Source organism: Chlorocebus sabaeus, chromosome 1 (assembly GCF_047675955.1).
Source record: "Chlorocebus sabaeus isolate Y175 chromosome 1, mChlSab1.0.hap1, whole genome shotgun sequence".
NCBI lineage: Eukaryota > Metazoa > Chordata > Mammalia > Primates > Cercopithecidae > Chlorocebus > Chlorocebus sabaeus.
This window is the reverse complement of record NC_132904.1, coordinates 80,409,263-80,424,497: the sequence shown is the minus strand read 5'-3', so window position 1 is coordinate 80,424,497 and position 15,235 is coordinate 80,409,263. Positions and strand designations below refer to the sequence as shown.

General features: G+C 37.9%; 1 protein-coding gene and 1 pseudogene across 23 annotated transcripts in view; both read left to right on the top strand.

Annotated features, from left to right (window-relative positions):
• Window positions 1-15,235, top strand: part of DLG2 (discs large MAGUK scaffold protein 2) — a 2,222,296-nt gene that overhangs the window by 1,859,524 nt on the left and 347,537 nt on the right. The window lies entirely within an intron of this gene.
• On the top strand, window positions 640-1,951 carry LOC140713502 (L-lactate dehydrogenase A-like 6B; annotated as a pseudogene).

The following is a 15,235-nucleotide window of genomic DNA, read 5'->3' as shown; positions in this document are numbered from 1 at the left end:
TAGGTAGCCATCTGATGATGCTGCCAATAGGCTAATAGGCTGGAGCCTATTTACAGAAATGTAGTCCTGGAATGTGGGAAGGAGACATCCTTCTGTGTCCACGCTGGTTAGACTCTATCTAAGCTATATGTTCCACTGTAGTTGCTGCATTTTAATAAAGATATCAAGAAGCCACAGACTAGGATTAAAGTTCCTGGATATGATATTTTAGAGGGTGAAGGGGAAATTGAAATGTCCCAAAGAAAGAGAGAGAAAGAGAGGGAATTAGACACAGTAATGCATAAGCTATGGGCTCAGGAGCCAGAGTGGGTCTGACTTGGCATACCTACTAAAAATAGGAAATGAATAATTCCAGAGATCTGGGCTGGCCTCTTATCCATGTCAGATATTGAAGAGAATACATGTTTGTATTCTCCAGGATCCACACAGAGCTAAAGAAGCAGCCTTTTTACTGCTTTAATCTGAGCAGACATCAGAAGCACTTTCCAGAGGCCCCCATGAGGTCCGTGTGCAGGGAGCTGAGCATGGCCTTGCTTGGTAGCTGTAATAGCTGAAGTAAAGTGAAAGGCATTGAACATTCAAGCAGCTTCTTTCTGCTTGCCCCAGCAAGCTCAACCTGCAGTTTGCCCGCCACTTTCTTCCATTCTCTTCTCCGTCCACCTCTTGTGTGTGTATCCCTGAGGGGAGCTGCAGGAGTCCTGCAGTCCAGCTGAAGCGTAGGCACTATGGGAATAAATTTTCTTGGCCCCAGGAATCTGTGTCACCAACAGAGAATGCGTGTCACAGTGTCAGCTGGCCCTTAACCAACCTTCCCACCTCCGGTTACATGATGGTAACTATCCAGAATGAATTTATTGAGAATTTTGCTTCAGAGGAGGTTATTAACCACAGTAAGGTCTCCATTATAAGAACTGGATCAGTTAGCATGGCCCATGCGATCACCATGTTATTAAAAGACTTGAGGGATTAACTTGCCTTTGTAGATGTTGATAATGGTGAATTGAAGAGTGTGAGACAATGGATCTTAAACAAGGCAGTCTTTTCTTGAAACTGCCAAATAGTGTTTCTAGCAAAGATTATCTCATCTCTGCAAACTCCAACCTAGTGATTATCACATCAGGTGCATGCCAGGAAAAAGGTGAAACACTTTAATTTAGTCAGTCTAAATGTGGCCGTCTTTAAATCAATGATTTCTAATATTACCCAATATAGTCCTGCTGCAAACTGATAGTTTCCAGTCCAGTGGATATCTTAAGTTATGTAGCTTGGAAGTTGAGTACATTTTCCAAAACCCATATTATTGGAAATGGCTATAATCTGGACACTGCCTGTTTCCATTTTTTGACTGTGCAAATGCTTGGAATCCATTCTGGAAGCTGCCATGGGTGGATCTTTGGAGAGCATAGGGACTCAAATGTTCCTGTGTGGAGTGCAGTGAACATTACTGGTATCCCTCTGAAGGATCTAAACTCAGATAGAGGAATTAATCAAAATCTGGAGCAAGGGGGAAAATGTCCACAAAGAAGTGATTGCCAGTGCCTATGAAATTATGAAAATGAAAGGTTATACTTCTTGGGCCATTGGCACATCTGTAACTGATTGAACGGAAAGTATTTTAGGGAATCCAAGGAGAGTACATTCAGTTTCCACATAATTAAGAGCCTCTGTGGAATGAATGAAGTATTCCTCAGTGTTCCTTGTATCTAAGAGAGAATGGTCTTGCAGACCTTACACAGGTAAAGCTGACCATTGAAGAGGCGGCCCATTTGTAAAGGAGCACTTTACAAACACTTTGGGAATTCAGAAGAAGCTCAAGCTTTAAAGTTGTGTAAAGCTGTCATTCTGAAATTATTGAAGAAGAGAAATAGTAGTTATGGGATTATATATAAACCTTTTGAATAAACTTAAATTCCTAAAAATTGGAAACAGGAAAGGGGCTAGAGTGACTGCCCTGTTTATTTAGCCTCTATCTCTTTTATTATTAGCATCCAGATGCTGAATGATACTTATTTCTTACACTTCCTAAGCGACTGCATCAAAGAAGGTGTTTTTGATACCACTGGTGTGCCAGTACTTGCTTTGTATGTATATGCAGTTGCCATTTGGTCCAAAAGGACGTATGATCTCGGTATTTATTGAAATAGAAATCCTAATTCTTTTAAGTACATTCTAATATTTTTTGGTCTGATGGGCTTATATTATACTCATCTATATACTCTTTTTAGAAGTTGTTACTTTCTCGACAATGTAAAAAGAAAAAAAGTGAGTCTGAATCCTGACTCTTGTTTGTTATCGTGAATTTCAGCAATTTATTTAACTTCTCTGTGTTTCAGTTTTCTTATCAATAAAATGATGACTGTGTCTACTTATAGGGCTGTTATGAGGAGAAATTGATAATACATGTGGTGTTTAGTGTAACATTTGGCACATGGAAGGACTTGATAAATGTTGCCTATTATTTTTTTTTGTTGCTGCTGCTGCTGTTGGTTTTGTTGATAAAGCACTTGTAAGACCATTCTGCAGAAATGAAGGTAGGCTTATTTGTGTTGCCCTAGAAAATGCTATTAGAACCAAAAGAGGCATCATCTAAAAGCAAGAGTGCATAACAGGCTCAGTTTCAAATACTGTTTCTACCATATATCACCTAACTGATCTTGAACATGTCACTCAAACTTACCCAGTCTCCATTTTCTGATGTTACTGAGCACCTAATGTGTCTGCTCACTGTACTAAGCACTGTGGGTAGAGTGAAAAGGCCTTGTGTCACTGCATTGTCATTACTCAAGCAGGAGCCAGCTGACCATCTGCCGGCATTTAGAGGGCTTGGGAGAAAGCATTCCTGCAAAGGATGGAATTTTTTATTAAATCTACAAGGATCCTATAAAGAATCTTTGTTTCTGCTCTTGAAAATGTTGGAAATGAAATTTGTTCTCACTTTCAAATTGTCTTCATCTGATATGGCACAAGGCTGGTCCTCAAATGGGCTTGCATTCAAAAGTATTTCCCTTGAAATAGTACCTGCCTTTTGAGGGTGACTGGATTCCTTTATTTCTCAAAGGTTAAGAAGATGAAAAGTATGGCTTTGGAACCAGCAAGAGGCTTGAACCCTGCTTTACCATCAACTAGATGTGCAAACTTTGCACAAGTACTTAGCTTCCCCAAACTGAGTCTTCTCATTTATAAAATGGAACCAATGACTCCTGCTTCAAAGGATTGTTATGGGGGTTAAATGTGCCAAGGGGTGTAGAGCACCATCATGGTGCCTGACACACAGCAAGTGGTCGTGCCTTCTTTGACAGTGCCACAACAGTCCCAGTGCTCAAGGCTCTAAGAACGAGCCTCAACTCTAAGAGGAATGGGCACTGGCCTTTTGGTCATCATCCCATCTCCTCAACCCTGTAACATTGTGCAACTCCTGCCAGATAAAAACTGACCTAAAGTTCATTTCCCACAACTCTAGTCCCTCCTCACACTCTGTGGTACCTAGGGGTCTAGTGTCCTCATGCTTTTACTTGTCTGTCCTTCAATGAAAGAAATCAGATGAAGGAGTTCACACTGAGGTTGAATGTTAGGAAACAGGCAAAGCATTATTTCAACTAACTATATCGAGAGTTTCATAGTATATCTACCAAGCTTGAGTCCAAAACAGTGAATCTCAAATGGTGGAATTATAGGATTCCCAGTAAACCTTCTGAGGAAAGAATTTCAGAAACATCATGAGTGCTTCATAGGATTATTCATTTATACATCTCAAAGATGGCTACATAAGGCTGTGATCTTCTTAAATTCAAACCCAAGTCTTATTTTTATTGATCTCGGTACATGACATGACACACGCCCCTGGCACATTGTAGGTGTTCAATAAATGTGGACTAGATGGTCTTGAGGCCATATCCGATGGACAAATATATTTCTTAGCCCATCTATTACTGTTAAACACAACCACAAACCATCTATAAAACTCTTGGGATGGGAGAGTTGGAAGACATAGAAGTATTTTGCTTTAGTGTTAAGGATAGAGGAAATAACAGCTCCTCTAGAAATGCCCTGTAACTGGGGAAAATTTCATAGAAGAAGTAGGATTTGAATTGAGCTTCCCAAGGCAAGGGTGGCAGCAGGACATGTGGCTACCAAGAATAGTGTTCACAGGCAAGTAGACAGATGGAAGTTCAAAAGCTGCTAGTAAAGGGTGCTGATGACAAGTTCTAGGTAGAAACTAGCTTGTTTTGAAAACCTGTACCCCAGCAGTTGTCTTCATTTTAGTTTGCTTTGTACACTTTAAACACTTCTCCCACATTTTTCTCTCACACTTCTACAAACTCGCAGTCCTCTGTCTCTGCCACATATATAGCAGGGGAAAAAATGAAGCTCTCTTTCTCTTTTTCTCTGTTATACTAGTTTCCTCTAATCTTTTGCTCAGTAATATATCACAGAACAACTTTCAGCTCATTAACTGACAACTTTAATGTTGTTCTTTTAGAATAGTCAAAGATTTACTCTTTTCCCTGATAGCCAACAATACATATGGCTTTAATGTCCCTTTTCACATTTCCTGAGGCTAAAATTTTCACAACATTTAACTCGAATTTAAACTTCCTAAAACTATTTTGGAAGAAAGAACCAGGAAGATTTATTTTAACATTATTTTTCTTAATCAAAACAGCAAATGTCATGAATTGTACACACTAAACATAGTTTTTAGTGAGGAAATACTCATCTAGAAAAAAATTGAAATTGTACATGCTATTTACATTAAAAAGTAGAAATTAAAATTTTCTCTTAGTGGTATTAAAAATGGTATTAGGGTGAACCATATGGAATTGCCATTTTTGTAGGTCAAGTTAAATATTGTCAACTTTGTGTGGTTCAACCTAATACAGACTCTTGGATAGCGGTTACAGCTGTAGATTATACTAAGAAAAGAGTCTTCAAAGAATTTAGTCCAGAAAAAATTGAATTTATTGGTTTGCTGATTTGAAAGGGGTGCTTAAACGAAGCAGAAGTATTGTTCAGTTTCCCATAGTAAAAGCAAAAGCTATCATTCATTGAGTGGGTTTTCATTTGCATCACCTTATTCAGTTCTCAATATAACTCTGCAACCATTTTGAAGTAGATATTCCTATCATCACTTCATGGATGTGCAGAGTCAAAATTCCAAACCTGAGTCTGCTGGACAAAACCCACACTCTTTCCCTTCTATTACACTACCTCAGAGACTTAATACAAAAGATAAACCACTTCTCCAAAATACAGTACCAATTAGCATCAGGACTTGGAATTATGGGTACATGTTGAGTTCTTTGCATAGAAAGCTTGACTTTCTACAGTTAGGCCTTTGAGATAAAATTCTGTAAAGTAAGAGGTCATCTTATGTATACTGAGCTCCTCAAGAACAGAGGCTGTGTGTAAATAATCTTTGAATCTGTGGGACATGGCACAGAACCTATTGTAAATCATAAACAAACGTAGTAAATCACAAGTAAATGTTTCTAGAATGAATGAGTAAACAAAAGAATCACTTTTGCATGGGAAAAGGCACAATAGGTTCATAGCTCTTTGCAGAATCAAACGTTTTACAGTATATAGGTATTTTAAAACAAGATAGGATCACAGAATCATAACTCCGAATGGAATATCAGAGTCCCTCTTGCACAATATTTGTTTATTTGTTGTTTGTTTAATAAATGAAGGAACTAAAGCACAAAATTCCAAAGCTAAATGGTGACAGAAGCCAGAGCCAAATCCACCGAGCCTTCTTGAAAATATACCTATCCCTGGATTTTTCTTCCTTTAAGGGACATAAACGTGCTAAGGTATTATCTACTCATCAATAATTACCAAAATTATTTATATTTTTATACACAGCATATATACATACACATACACATAAATAATTGCAGCACAATTTACTTTCTTTGGGGAAATACTTGTTTTTATTGCACACAACATTTGATAAATAACATTAGCCAGGAACTTCTAGGTGTCAGAAAGAAGGCGGCTAAATACAAGTTGTTTTGGTTGAAAATCACACCCATTCACTAATCCTCAGGTGGACTTGTGCTCAGGAAGAATAATTTACCTTGTCAAACACTCCCAAGCCCCATAAAAAGAGAAAAGAAGGCTGAATTTGTATGCATACAACAGATACCTTCACACACATTATCCTGGAAAATACATTGTAGATTATACATTTTGTTGGTAAGTGATTTATGCTTTCTATGCATAGTTATTTGCTTAGTCTCCTATTCATCCAAAAATCCATACGTTTTCCTGGCTTACCTGACTTTCTCATTATGCATAATTTTGAAGAGAAGCAATATTTAGCAACAATGCAGTCTCTGCAAATGGGTGGCATGCATGCATCTGTCTTCTAATATAATATTCATGGTTTTCACATCTCCAAATGTGAATTTTCCCCTTAGTGCTTCTTCAGCCCATATTTTGTATCTTAGGTCTATACCAAAGTTGAAACATTTCTGAACTTATTTCATACTTTTAAGAGGGAACAAAATATTGGCAAAGGATGGGTAAGATATGGAGGTTACAAGGCAGATGATATAAACCTTGAGCTACGCACATACCCAAAAGCCCAAAGTTGAGCTATTGTTGACTGACTGGTTCTAGGCAAGGACTAAGGGTCAGATAAGGAGCAAATATAGAATCTAGAACATTCAGTTTATAATGATGATATTTAGAAGGGAGTTGAACATTCAGTTGATTCTTTGATTTGCAGCAGGTCTCTATATTAGACAGGAACGAGTGGATTTTAAAGAAGCTCCAGAGACCTATAAATCCTAAAGAACTTCTCCAGAAGCCCTACATAGAAAAACCCTAACTTGAGGCTTGTCCTTGACTTAGAGTCCCAGAGCATTAAGTATAAGCAACACAGCCTAAGATTGCATTTCAAAATGCTAGCACAGATAATTTTGCTATTTTAGCTTTCAGGAGCAAGCTCCTCTGGCTTGCCTGTATTTGACAAGTAACCCAGTGTTTTAGTTGTATTGACAGTGGAACAAGAAAGATTTATTTTTATAAGCCTAATTATGAGACTCTCATAGCACGTCAGTTTGGACTTCTAAAGGGTAACACAATTCCAGAAATTTAGGTGGTAAACAGTCAGTCATAGGCTGTCTTCCCAATAAAGCAGGATAAATCAACCAGGGAAGAGAAGAGAGGATGCAGCAGGAAAGTAGAGGCAGATCACTCAGAGGGAGGTGGCAAGAAAAAGCAAATGAGACCAGCTGCAGGAGGAGGAAATAGATGCAGCCCAGCCGCAGAGGAAAGGTAAGGAAGGGAGAAGTGAAGGGAATCTAGTCACAGACGCAGAGAGACAGATCAGGAGAGGATCACAGAGGTGAGACCCTGCAGGGGAGAACGGGAGGAAAAGGGGAGGGCGTAATAGAGAGGAAAAACACTGAGAATCAAGGCACCATACCTTTGCAGAGTGGTGTGCAGTGTACGGTATACAGTGTACAGTGCAGTGTATGTGGCAACTCTTCCAGGTGGTAGGAGTTTAACAAAAGAGAAAACAATGCAATAGGAAACTGCATGCAGTTCAAACTTGGAAAGGGAAAAGATGGAGGATGATGATTTTAAAGAATGCAGAATTATATGTCTAGTTTCATGGAACTCCCCATGCCAAGAGCAGCAAGGGCTAGTCATATATATTTTATTCTGATGCTGGCAGCTGTTAGTACAGTGAATGAAGTTTGAGAGTTCCAGGTCCCCTGTTTCAGGCAGCCTCCAGTGCTTCTTCCCCTTCTGGATGACTGCTGCCTTTGTGCTTACTGACTTAATGCCTCTTGGTCTCACAAGAAGTGGCAGAGCCCACCACTGATCAGAGCCTGCAGCCAGCCTCTCACAGAACTGGCCCCAGTATAGGCTGAAGCATAGTTCAAGGAAGGAGCTGGGTGAGCAGACACTGAATTTGGCCACAGGGATATTAAAAGGATTTGACTTTAAAATGCTCTGGGGGATTGCTGTGTTCTCTGTAATACCCAAAGTGGCAGAGCTGTTGAGGAAAGCTGGTCCCTGCACTGATCAAGCTCGCCCTGAAGAAACAGGGAAACAGCCCCTGGAGATAAGACTACAATATGCCTGGAGGGGGCTGTTTACTGAGATGGAAAAGCAAAGTGGCCCATTGTGATGACAGGCACTAGCAGGAGCTGAGGCTGCTGTGAGAAGGCATGTGATATTATGGGGAAGGGAATGTGTATGCGTGGAGGACAGAAGTAGATTTGGAAGCACATAGCAACATTGGTGGCTGTCAGAGACAGAAGTGTTACCTGCATCCCTAAGGCTGGAGACAGCAGGTATTGTAAGAGAAGAGGGAAGATTAAGTAGGGGAGAAAGGACGCAGGACACAGTTTGTGCACCACACAAACCAGATCTCTTATCTTAGCTCTGCTACTTTTGAAGCATCTAATCTTTCTGTGCCTCAGTTTCCCCATCTTAAAGTTGACCTCAGCAAAGTTCTTGGGAGGATTAACAATAACAAGCCTAATACAGTACCCTTTTGTTCAGTATTCAGTAACTATTATTATCTTTATTAGTGATCTCCTTCCACACTTAAATTGTTGGTAACAGTTTGAAAGCCACTTGACTAGATTTCTTCCCTCTTTATTCCCTCTCTCCTTTTCTGTTCTCCTTTCTGATTCACTTTTCCCCTCCTTCCTATTATTCGCTGAGCATTTACTTTGTGCTAGGAACTGAACGATGGCAGTGGAACTTTATTTCTTGATGTTTTTATCTACTGAAGGGATTGTGACTTTGCAGCTCCGTTCACATCTGAAGCTCTGGCAACTAACCATGGAAACTCACACCTTGCTGAAGAGTTGTTTTCTTCAGGGAGCAGCATTCTGTGTGCTAAATTGGGAGGCTGGAAAGCGGGTATTGGTTAGTAATTAGAAAAGATTTAAATTACTGAAAATACCCACCTGCCTGTGTAAATGGAAAATTTTTCTGATGCTTACAGTATCCACTTGGGACTGATAGTGAAAGATTCAGCACAGCCTTGACTGATTTTGTAAAGTCTTGATATATGCTTGAGAGAACAAAGGAAAGTGATGATGGAGAGGTAATTCCAGAGGATGGTCACTCTGTCTCACTCCTGATTGTATGGAGTTTATCTTTTCAGGAGAGTTTTGAAATGATTCTGTTGCTGCTTTTAGTTCTCCCAAATGTCTAGAAGCATTTTATGAAATCAATAATGCTTAGAGTTAAGGCTCTATTTATGTGGTCTGCCTAACACAACAGTCAACATTCGAGATGGCAGCTCCAGTGTAGAGAATTCTACCCTTTAAGGTGGCAAAGTTGGTTGCCACTTTCCAGGGTCCTGCCTGTCTGCTATATTATTCTCCTCACTTTACCTTCTTTTCTAGTTTACATTGTTTTCACTGTTAGACACTGAAATTGGCCATGAAATCCTTGGTGAGCTGATTAATAATTCTTCTTTAGAGGAACAGGAGTCTTTGTGAACCTTAAAGCTTCTTCAGAGTTGAGGAAGAGATTCATCAAGCACATAAAGTTGCAGTCACCCTCAATAACAATTTATGAGGACAGCAATTTGTGCCACATCCTGGGAAAACGAGAAGACTAAAACAGTGTCTGGCACTGCCTTCTTGGAGCTTATTGATATTTATTCATTAAAAAGATAAATAATTAAAAAGATAATTAGTTATTGATATTTATTCATTAAAAAGATAAATAGAAAAAGAAAGCAAATCACAGCATATCATGTATAGGATCATTCTTTAAAACAATGACTACATATGGAGGTAAACATGAATGTTTTGCACTCACTGACAGGAACCAGGCACTATCCTAGACATTGGGAATGTAACTGGGGGTATGTAAATATGTGTACGGAAAGTGTGTAGAGTTCATTTGCCTAGTTTATTATCAGTGGTTACCTGAAGGTTACGATAGAAGGATGTTCACAGTTCACTTGCTGTTCTTTTGTATTGTTTTAGTTGTTTAAAATGAGCTTGCATTACTTCTCACCTTAAAAGTAGTCACAAAAGAGTAAAGGAGGACCAAAATTCATGTCATGCTGCCAGGTTACGGGCTGATGGCCAAGTAAGTGTCACAGACCATCATGATTACAGGAGATCTGGGAAGATAGAACCTGACCTGGACAAGAGAGAAGGCCAAGACTTCAAAGAATCCAGGAAAACAGGAAGTAAAAGGAGGAGGAGGAAGTTAGGCCCAAGAGAACATTAGGATAGGGATGGACATGAAGCTTCTGACAGCAGCAGAGAGTTTGCTTAGGAGATGAGGTGTGTAATGTAGGACACTGAACTCTAGCATTCTCATCTGGACTCTACTACAAATGCACTGAGTGACCTTGGAAAATAACTTCATTCCCTGCGCCTCACTCTTTCCACCAATGATATGGGAGGACTGGATAGAATCCACTCTAATGCTCCTTCATATCAGATAAGTCTCTGGTCTTAAAAAGACTAGAGAGGGTTATGGTAAAAGCTGCATTGTGAAAGGGCTTAAATATACAGCTAAGAAATTTGCACATAATTTACAAGCAGTTAGGAACAATGATGAACATGAGCATCTGTGGCATCTATAAAATGTGAAAGGCGGTATTTAGAGAAAAGTAGAATGGTTGTGATATACAAGATGACCATCAAGGTATTGAGAGTAGATGAAAGGAAGGGGGAGGATGGGAGAGAGACAGAGATTGGAGGAAAAGCAAACATCAATTAGAAGTCTATCACATGGTAATAAGTTATAATATCATGCTATATCAAAAAATATGTCAAAAAGAACAATATTATATATCAAAAACATTATGATATATAAAAAATTATAAAGTCATGATATATCAAAAATAAATCCAGAATTATAGAGGAAATATATATATATATATATATATATAAAGGAGAAGCTCTCCTGCACAGAATAATACCAGCTAATAATTCTAGAAGAAATAAAGAATTATAAAATAAGCATTTTTTAACCCACAACAAAATAACTGTTTCAAGAAAGCTAATCCATAGATGCTAAAAAAAGTTAGGGGTTAAAGTTTACTGGAAAAAAAGATATTTACATGGTCTCAAACCACCTTATTGATTGTTATTTGCAAAATAGAAAGGTGCCTTTTGAATGAAGGGGTCTGGTGGTCCATATATTTTGAGCCTCCTGCTATGACATAGTAAGAAATACACAGCATTACACATTGGATTTTGCTAAAAATGTTTTACCTGATTCTGATTGGGAAGAGACAATCAGACAAATTCAAAATGCAGAACACTCTATAAGCATCTGACTGAAAATTTTTTTAAGAAAAGAGTAAATTTTGTTTAAAGAAAAATGTAGGTAATGTTCTAGACTAATAATGACTAAAGACATAATAACAACCAAATGCAATGCATAAAACTTGATCAAATCCTGGAGTTAAGAAAAAAATCTGTAAAAGACATTTGGAGAATAACTGAGGAAATTTGAATAGGTACAATATATTAAATGGTATAAAATATCAGTTTTGTTGGTTTTCTTTGGAGTAATAATGGCATTGTGGTTATACAAAAAATATCTTTACACTGAGAAGATGCCTTGCTGATATGTTAGGCTGAAAGTGAAATAATGTCTGCAACATATTTCAAATGGTTCAGAAAAAGTGTGTGTGTGTGTGTGTGTGTGTGTGTGTCTTCTGATAGGCAGATAGGTAGATAAGTGGAGAGAGACAGAAGGAGGAAGAGGGAGAACAAATGTACCAAAATGTTAAGAACTGTTGAATCTTTATGAATTTTTATTATAAATTTTTCTATAATTTGAAATTTTTCAAAATAAACAGGAAACAGCCTGTTTCAATAGTTTAGATCAATGCTTAGAACTAGCATAGTAAATTAGAAAGGAAAAAACAAAAGCAAAAGATATTTTGAAGAGAAATAGTTTAATAAATATTATTTCTCATTCATAGTGGTGAATACAAGTTGATTTTCAAGCATCTCTGTTTATTCAGATCTCCTGCTCTTGATTTGACTGATTGCAGTTGGGAAGATTTTGACTTCCCAAAAATATTTGACTGATTGCAATTGGGAAGATTTGACTAAAGTAATTGAGAAGAGGGGACTTAAGAGTTCTTGACACAGTTTGCCTAAACTCACAAAACCTGTTTCTTGGGAGCTTTTAGGCAATGAGATGATTAACTTATTTTTAGGTGAGGAATAAGTCAAAGAAATACTAAGATGTAATTATGGGCAACAGCCAGATGCCAAGATACACATAAGCCCAAACACAAAAGAATGTCATTATCTTGAGGAGCTATGATGAAAAAAACATCAGGTGAGTCCCGCATGCAGCAGCCAGAGTTTGAGTTTTGCAGTAACAGATTTTGACCAAGATTAATTCCATTAGTATCCTTTTCCTGCTCAAGCCTTCCAGATGCTTTAGGAGTGGACTGTTTGACAGATATGTCTCTGGAGACAGCATTATTCCTTCCTTTAAAATTGATTCCAAAGCTTATGAACAAGATTAAATGTGTATGAAGAAAAAAGGAAACAAGAACCCTTTTCACCTACATTACAATCTCACTCAGATTAGTTTATGTAAACTAAACCAAATTAGTGAATATTATAGGATATGTAGAAATGAACATCCTTATTGCTTTCAAATCTGTATACTATTTAGACAAATTCCTAGTTAATAACTTTGACCCAGAACTTAGCCAACTGAACTTGTTTGAACAAAGTAATAAGGTTCACTGGGAATTAGGGTATTTATGTGAAAAATGATATTGATTCAGTATTTCTTTTTGCAGGTGTTATTGTACTTTTGGAAGGACATTTTTTCACTGTGCCTGATTGTGCCACAGTTTGCAAAACATTTAACACACGTGCACCTTCTACAATTAATGCCAATGCTGACTCCTGACTTGGATATTTTAACAACAAAAAATACCATCCCCCCTCACAAATAGACACATTTTCATACCCAGTTCAGAACTACTGTTAGATTCTAAGTCACTTAGGGCTGAACCATTGCTTTCTTCACCAATCCATCCCCCAAAAATAGCACAATGACTGGCACAAAGAAGGCATTCAGTTAATATTTATTGAATGGATTAATGCAATGTTTGAAAATTTGAATACTCTAGGACTCATGTTTTCTATAAATATTATTGTATTTTTAATTTACCTACATAACCCCTTTTGTCTTTTATTGCTAAGGTAGCACAAACCTCAAATTCAGTTGTTAAAACTTTTTTGTATGACTTTTAAAATTGTTATAGCACCACAGGTTTACTTAAAAATATTCACATACTGTTAAAGGCTATAAAATGAAATGTAACCCATTCTCTCCTCTTCAGCATTTCTCCCCTCCCCACCACGATACCATAGCCCCTTAAAGCCTCTGTTATCAATTCGTTGTGTAATGTTGGAGGCATTCTCTATAAGATCATTCATACTTTTCTTTTTTGAAACAAATGGAGTTATATATACATATAGTTCTACAACTTGCTTTTCTTTAATTTAGCAATAGATCATGACTTTTTTTAGTTTCAAAATATTAGACATGTATGCTATTGCTTTTAATGATTGCATAGTATTCCATTATATGAATAGTTCATTATCTAGTTAATCAATTTATTATTGATAGTGTTTTAACAGTAGATTAAATAGTGATATTTTAATATCTGAGGCCCAGAAATCACTAAAAAAAACAGGTTGAAAAAAAGAATAACAGAGCACTTTCAGTTAGTCCACTGATTCAAAAGGGAGAACATGTTGAACAAATTCAGAAGGCTTTTTTCTTACCACCATCCACCAGAGAAAGGATCTCAGCTTCAAATTTAACCCTAACCAAAGGGAATCCATCAGTCTAGCAGCACACACACATCTTATCTCAGGATAGAACATTTGGTGGGTGAAGTGAGAAGCCACAAAGCAGATCTTGAAGGTAGGAATTTAGCCTTCCAGCCCAGAGTCTGACGCTGCCTGAACAGTTTAAAGGCTTGGATGATGTGGAGGTGGTTGTTTAATAATGTTTGCAAGGACATTTAAGGCATATTGGGTGCTTCAAGGAACATTTTGGTTGCTCTACAATATATTTTTTTAATTAGCCAGACATAGTGGTGCATGTCATGTCACTGCACTCTAGCCTGAGAGACAGAGTAAGACCCTGTCTCAAAAAAGAAAAGAAAAAAAGTCTTGGGCCTCACCCTCAAAGATGCTGAATCAGTGAGTTCAGTTTCATCAACTATTCTCCCCCTAGAGGAAAAATGCCTTCTGAAAAGGACTGGCTCATAACAAGTGCACAATAACTGGTTGTCAAATAAATTAATGATTTAAATAAAGCTATGTGATTTCATAATTATAATCATTCATTAGTTTAAGGAATATTGTTGAACATCTACATAGCATACTCAGCACTAAAAGTATGGAGTTAAAAGAGACAGTCAAGGTCCCTACTTATGGGAAACTTCTCTTGGGGTGGGTGAGATAATAAATAGAATAATATGTGGGTCTAAATTCTGTAAGAAAGTAAAACTGGGTGAGTTAGAGATAGGCTGGGAGGCTACTTTAAATGTGATTGTCAGCAAAGAGCTCTTTGAGGAATTGACATTTGAGCTGACACTTATGAAAATAAGTTGTCAAAGATGAGAAAAGCTAGGTAAGAGCACTCCAGTCAGAGGGATCACTGGCACAAATTCTGTAAGACTGGAGAAAACTTGGACTGATGCAAAACAGAATGAAGGCCCTTGTGGCCAGCAAACAGTAAAGTAGGCAGCGTGGAATAAGATGGAATAAGACGGATAGGCAGAGTCCGAGGAAAGGAGTTTGAATTTCATTCAAAGCCTAACAAGGAGCCAAAAGAAAGATTTTAGCAGAAGAGAGGGATGATCTGATATACAGTTTGAGATCATTCCAGCTGCTGAGTCAAAAAGGGATAAAGGAGGGTTGGAGGAGTGGGCCACAAAGAGAATGGAGGGACCATCAAGGCTACTGTAGTATTCCCAGGGAAAATGATAGTTTGGCCTAGAGGGATGGGGTGGAGTTAGAGAAAAGTGGAATTGGAATATGGCTATGAACCAAGGGATTGCATGGGGAGGTGGAAGAGGAAGAAATGAATGGAGGTTCTTGATTCAGTGGTTTGAGAGGAGAATGGTGGTAGTACTGTTTGCTGGAAATGAGAAAACTCTTGAGAAACATGTTTGGGAGAAATTTTGAGTTTGATTTTGAGTACGATAGGTTTGAAAAGTCTTACACATCTATCTGCA